The 7,384-nt window shown below is 37.7% G+C and overlaps 1 pseudogene; it reads right to left on the bottom strand.

Annotated features, from left to right (window-relative positions):
- Nucleotides 1-3,236: 3,236 nt before the first annotated feature.
- On the bottom strand, nucleotides 3,237-4,553 carry LOC119530800 (annotated as a pseudogene).
- Nucleotides 4,554-7,384: the final 2,831 nt, after the last annotated feature.

Below are 7,384 nucleotides of genomic sequence, written 5' to 3'. Positions count from 1 at the left end.
ATTCCTGGGTTTGTTATTTTTTATTAACTTCTTGATTAGCTGGACTTCATTTGATGGGTGCTGCTGTTGTTTTTACTTTGTTTTGCTTTTTAAGAAGAAATTCTTAAATGTTGAATTACTAAATTCTTTATATTTGAATGGTTACTTGGGTGGATATAATATCTTGAGCCATTCTTCCTTTGCCTAAGAATGTAGTAACCATCTCTCTATTTTTTCTGGCATTAAATGTTTCTGTAAAAGTTCTGATGCCTGCATGAATTTTTCCCTTTTGTGAGTAACTTTCTTTTTCTGGTTAATGTCTAAAGAATCCTTTTTTAAATCCTTGAGGTTCAATAACAACCATGGTATATGTCAATATTCATAGTTCAGTATCAATTTTTCCTGTTAGATGGTATGTCCTTTGATATGCAAATTGAGATCTTCTTTATATTTATATTTATAAAGGAAATTTTCCCGTAATATATCTCTGAATACTTTTTCTCATCCTGTTATCTACTTCAGAGATAGCAATTGTCTTTGCCAAACAGCCGTATCTATCATCCTCTTCCTAATTACTTTCATCTCCTTCTTCCTTTGCATTCTCTGTGATCTTTCTTCTATTACATTAATTTGAGTTTTAACTATGTCTATTCTGTTCCCTATTCTTTTGATATATTTATCAGGTTTTAAATGTTTTACATTTCAGCTAGTTTCCTTGCCTTTTGATTTCTGTTGTTTTATATTCTTGTCTTTAGACTCTCATTTTATTGAATTTGTATTCATATAAAATTCTTCTATAGCAAGAAGCATTCACAGGGAAACAGTTTCTGTTACAAAAATTATGATTTTTTACAGATGGTCTTCTCTCGGTCTTTCACATGTATGTTTCTCTCGCTATATCTCTATGTCTCTCTTTCTTGGTAGTACATTTGCATGGTTTTATGCCATTTCTTTTCATCTTGTGAATGCTTAAGATAAGCAACATTGTCCAGACATTATTTGTTCCAATCTAGTGTGTTTCACAATCATTTTTATTTCTTTATACCCAGTCTTTCATAAAGATCATACCAGAAGATTTAACTTTGCTAATGTTTACAGCAGAGAAGAAAATAGAAACAAATTACTTTAAAATACTACTATGTGCCAAACAATGTGCTAAACACTTTAATTTACTATAATTTATGGGAGGCCCTAATATGTAATTAGGCAATTGGGCTCTGGATCAAACTGTCTGGGTTTAAATATTGTGTTATCTTGGGCTAATAAATTATTTAATCTCTCTAAGCCTCAGTTTCCCAGTCTCTAAAATGAGACTGATAATAATACCTAATATATTAGTTAGGGTTCTCTAGGGAAACAGAATCAACAGGAGATACCTGTAAATATGAGATTTTATAAAAGTGTCTCACACAACTGTGGGGATGCACAAGTCCAAATTCCCTAGGGCAGGCAGCTAGGCTGGCATCTCCAATGAAGGCTTCAATGAACTCCCTGGCAGGGGTTGACTGGCTGAAGAAGAAATGAAAGTTCTCTCTCTTCTCCTTTAAAAGTCTTCAACTGATTGGATTAAATTCAGCTGATTGAACTCTCATTGCAGAAGACACCCCCTTCATTGATGGAATCAGAAACACAGATGCAATCAATTGACTGATGAGTTAATGAACCAGTCTTTTGGTTTATTAACCAGCCGCAAACCATTAGTAATGGTTAGGCCAGTGTTTGCTTGATCAGACAGCTGGGTACCATCACCGGGCCAAGTTGACACATGAACCTGACCATCACACCTAATCTCATTCATGGGGGGAGTAAATGAAACAAAGCATGAAAAATACATATGAGGCATTTAGTGTTTGTCATATGAATGAACAAATATATACTCTCCAACTAAAATTTTTAAACAGCACAATATGTTTTCAGATTCAGTTTGAATTACTTGATTCTAATTTGGGCAGAATTTGTGAATAAGTACTTTTATCATTTCATAATACAAATGCAGCTCTCCTGTGCAAAGATGTAAGTTTGAAATAGCAACAATTTTTTTTAACTTGATGCTCCTGAGAAATTGAAAGAGGATGTTTGCCATCTAGTGGAAACCTGTTAAATTTCAGTGTCTCTTCAGTGTTCTGGGAAATTCTTAAATTCAATAAATTGTTCATTTTATACCTTTTGTGAGAACCACACATACCTTTTTTGTGTTCATATAGGGGAGAAATGCTTTGTGGAAGAGCAGAAATCACCATCATCATCACCATCATCAACCTCAAATTATCCCCCAATCATATCAGTGTCTGCTTTATAAAGGAACATATATGGCACAGTATTTTCAAGTCAGACTTGAAAGAAAATCTAAGAAAATAATTAACAATAGAATAAGACACATAATACATGCTTAAGGAGATGTCAGAATTTTTTCCACAATGCCCGTGTTCAAATCCCAAGAATATAAGTAGGATCACACTCCCAGGTAGCTATCTGATTTTAAGGCCTAGTTTTTTATTTCTTGCAGCCTTCTCTCTGCATTTACCTTTTAGTAGATAAAACTATGATCAAAAAGTTCCAGCCTATTTTTTCTTTCCAGAAACATTTCATTTGTCAAAAAAATCCTAAACAATTCCCTTTTTCCTTAACAGATTGTCATATTTAGTAAGCATTTCTTGATTTGAATTTTGTTTGTTTGTTTGTTTTGCCACTTTAAAAAAAAAAAAAAAAAAAGTCTAGCCGAAGCTTTATTATTGAATGTGGTGGGGGAAAACGAACACATCACAACATGTGGTCCTTTGCATAGATGCGCTGTTTTGATGAAGGGCAGAAGAATATAAAGTTTAAAAGCTTAGGCGATGGAGCTGACAAACTAGGATTGAACCCCAGCTCTGCCACTGAGTAAATTATGTAGAAAGTTTTTGCATCCATTAGATCAAGATCCATTAGATCCACCTCACTGAGCAGATGGGATGCACAGTGAGATACCAGGTACAGCACTTAGCATATGCCTTTAACTTATGTGATCTAAGCAAGCATTTTATATGATATGACACCCCATAAATGGTAGCAGATCAAAAATGTCAACACATATTTAATGAACTTTTTTGCCTAATGACTTTAGATAGCACCTTTTACTGTAAAATAAAGAGATCTGGGGGGAAAAAAGCATTCCATCTTGAAACCATTTTTTTTGTGTGTGAAATGGTTGTTAACAAGTCTATATAACGTTTGGATTCTGATTAAAAGAAGCATTTTCATTTGAAAGCCTTTGGTGCTCAGTTGTATATCACATAGTGGGGAGTAGCACTAAATTTGGCATAGGATTTAATAACCTTATTTACAGCTTCTAAGAAATCCTTCTCAGTAGCAATTTTTCTCCACAATCTAATCACAAACACACCAGCTTCTGTGCAGATGCTTCTAATTTCAGCATCAATGCTTTTTGGACGCAGTCGTGCTAACAATTCAAATCTCTCTTTCAACACTCATTGAACGAGCATGAATCTGAAAGACGTGAGTCCAACCCACTAGATCAGGCAAGCTAAATTCAATCTTTCTGTCCAATCTCCCTGGCCTCATCCGTGCTGGATCCAAAGTATTGGGTCTGTTCATGGCCATCAGCACTTTAATATTGCCTTGAGGATCAAAACCATCCAGCTGATTGATCAGCTCCAACATCGTTCTCTGCACTTTGTTGTCACCTCCAGCACTGTCATCAAAACGAGCCCCTCCAATATCATCAATATCATTGAAGAATATAAGGCAGGCTTTTTTGGCCCTGGCCATTTCAAAGAGTTCATGAACCATTTGCGCTCCCTCACTGATGTATTCCTGCACAAATTCAGATCCAATAACACAAATGAAGCAAGCGTCAGTCCTGTTAGCAATTGCCTGAGCACAGAGTGTCTTGCCTGTGCCTGGTGGACCAAAGAGCAGCACTTCCTTGGGAGGCTCAATGTCAAGGTTAACAAACCTCACTGGATGAAGTAATGGTGTTTCAACTACTTCTCACAGTTTCTTAATCTGTTCCTTACAGCCACCATCACTGTATGTGACATTAGGATTTTCCTCCACCTGCATCATGGTAACTGTTGGATCAATCTTAGGAGGCAGTAGAATGTGAATTTGATATTCATTTCTGTCCACACCAACTCTCATTCCTTTTTCAATGTCAGTAGGTGCCACCTGATCACTGAGATCCACCACAAACTTGGCAAACTGCTTTGCATTGATAATGTACTTTGGGTCCTCCAAATCAGCATTGATTATCTTTGTACGTCTTGCAACCTGTAAAGGTTGTTCACTCTGGAGCATTTGCTTATCTGCAGCTAAATCCCAGGGGGCTGGTGGGGCCAGACCAATGTCAGATTTTTTAATACCAGTAAGCTCATTAATTTTCTTGACAAGCTGTTGAATGTCATCTTCAACCTGTTTTATCTGCCTACAGTAAGTGCTCTGACCATAAGTTTTCAGCAAGGCAACATCCCCCTCATCTAGAGCTTGTTATCATTCTCATCCTCTGGTTTTCGCTGATTGGCACCAAGGTAATACGGCATTTTAGGAGATCCAAGTACTTCTCAATGATTACACAGCACCTTCTTGGTTTGAGTTTAATGTTATTCTTTTAATCACCAAAGAGATAAAACCTGAAGTAGCCAAGTCTAAAGAAACTATCCCCTACCCCAAGAAACATATTACAGGATCGTGAACTGCGTGGACAATATACAATTCTTGGGTCAAAAAGATAGCAAACCTACATGCTGAATTAGCTTCCTTCTCTCTAAAAACGAGGAAACTTGACAAAGTTATGGGTGATAATTCCTAAAAGAGGCAAGTAAGTGGATGCCATAAAATTATTTGAAAGGTTAGTGGTTTAAAATATGAGACAGGAGCTATGGTTAGGAGGGGGCAAAAATGCCAGTAAGAATAGAGAGAAATGCATTTGTGCAAGAATGTGGCAGACAGTGATTCCCAGGACCTACCTTTATTTTACAGCCACACATACTCAAGGACAGCTACTGCCCACCTCCTCCAGAAAGCCATTGAAGGGCTAACCCTTGGTTTTAATATTCATCCTGGAAGAAAGCACATATTACTGACTTTTGGCTTGCACACAAGTTTAGTTCAGAATCCAGGTTTCCTTTATGATAGCATTTCCTGTCTGCCCATTTATCCCTGCATTTTTCTAGATATTGAGAGAGTGTTTAGTATGCCCAAGATACACTCTTCATTCAAATCAAAGTTACTCTTCTGCAACTTAGCTTACAGATGCTTCTAATGAAGGTGGGTTGCCAGCATCTATTAACAATAATACTAAAACAAACATATACTATGTATGAGGAAATACTCTAAGGCTGTTCATATACATTAACTCATATGAACCTCACAGAAGCCCATGTAATGGTTACTATTTTTAACACCCTTGTTTTATAGATGATAAAACTGATGCCTGGAGAGGTTAAAAAACTTGTCCAAGGTCATATAGCAAGTATAGGTCAGAGACAGGATTTGAATCCAGGAGTGCAATGCAAAGGCCACACTTTTAACCTTTGCATGGTGCAGCCTTAGGAATGCAAGTGAGAGAATGAGCTTTGTTCCATTAGTATATATTAAAACACCCAAATAATCACACTACAATTCAACAGGCATATGCTTATTGTCTATCTCACTCCCAAAAATGTAAGCTCCATGCCTTCTTTGTTCATTGTAGTATCCCTAGAAGAATGCCTGGCACATGGTAGGCAGTCATAAATATTTGTTGGGTGAATGAATGAATTAATAAATTAACCAGAAAAAGTATTTTGTTTATGAATATTCTGAGTCCTGAAGGGAAAACACTCAAGTAGAACAATATTTCTAGCCATTTGTGATCCTCACACCATTTTCAGAATGCAATTTTCTACTAACTTTCTACTCTCCCTGATCTGAACAAAACTGACAACACCCAAAACTCACTTAACTATTCCATACTCCCCTTAGATTTCACTGTGCTAAAGATTAAACAGAAGCTAGTTCAGGAGATCATGGATTCGTGAGAGAAGGCACTAACTCAGTACACTGACAGTTTTAAGCATCTCATAATCATTAAACAATTAGATGTCACCTTTTTTAATTTTAATAAAGAGGAATAGTTCCCCAAAAAAGAATATAAATTGCTCAAATAAATTCCTGTATGTCACAGTTTTCCAGAAGCAGGTTCTGAGACAGAATTTGATGTTTATTTGGGATCAATATCAGTAAAAGGCAGTGTTCTAGTTTGCTAATGCTGCCAGAATGAAAAACACCAGAGATGGACTGGCTTTTCTAAAAGGGGGTTTATTTGGTTACACAGTTACAGTCTTAAGGCCATAAAGTGTCCAAGGTTGCACTTGGGGTATTTGTCCTCTCTCAGCTTCTCCGGAGCAAGAGTCTGCTTCCAACAACCGTAAACACATCGGCAATCGGGTACCTTCACTGGAGGATGGGCAATGGTGTATGGAAAACGTCTGTTAGCTGGAAAGGCACGTGGCTGGCATCTGCTCCAAAGTTCTGGTTTCAAAATGGCTATCTCCCAGGATGTTCCTCTCTAGGCTGCAGTTCCTCAAAAATGTCTGCAGCTCCTATGCTTTTCTCAAAGTGTCCCTCTTGGCTGTAGCTCCTCTTCAAAATGTCAGTCTCAGCTGCACTGAGTTCCTTCTGTTTGTCAGCCCATCCATATGGCTCCACTGATCAAGGCCCACCCTGAATAGGTGGGGCCATAACTCCATGGAAATTATCTCATCAGAGTCATGACCCACAGTTGGGTAGGGCGCATCTCCCTGGAAACACTCAACGAATTACAATCTAATCAACACCAATAGGTCTGCCCACAAAATATTACATCAAAGATAATGGCATTTGGGGGTCATAATACATTCAAACCAACAAAGGCACAGGAATAAATCAAGCTGCATTGCAAGCCCAGCAAACCCTCAGTCAATCAGGCAGGAAGTGATAAGTGGGAGCACATCTCCTTCTACCTTTTGGTTTCCAGTTCCATATGTTCTTCCTATTAGGGATACAGAGTCATCTAAGGTTTTGATTTAATACATATATTGCATCCTGGAGGATGATACCCCATCCAAATAGAGTATTACTCTGAGTTGGCACTTCAACAATGCCTTCAGCAGGTTGCTCCAACATTCTATCAGGGTGGCAGAATGTGGGTAGTTTGGAATATGATAAGACCAGTGGATCCCATATCTCCTCTGATATAAAGTGGGTCCCCTGGTCTGACACAACATTACACAAGATCCAAGGCCAGCAGATCAAACATTCCATAAGCCCTCAGGTAGTGGAACTGCCTGAGGTCCCATGGAAAAGAAAGACAAATCCATACTTGGAATATGTATCTATTCCTAATAGAAATAATCACCACCCCTTGTAGGGGTCCAACATAATCAAC

Source organism: Choloepus didactylus, chromosome 4 (assembly GCF_015220235.1).
Source record: "Choloepus didactylus isolate mChoDid1 chromosome 4, mChoDid1.pri, whole genome shotgun sequence".
NCBI lineage: Eukaryota > Metazoa > Chordata > Mammalia > Pilosa > Megalonychidae > Choloepus > Choloepus didactylus.
Note: the sequence above shows the minus strand (reverse complement) of the source record. Positions and strands in the feature narration are given on the sequence as shown.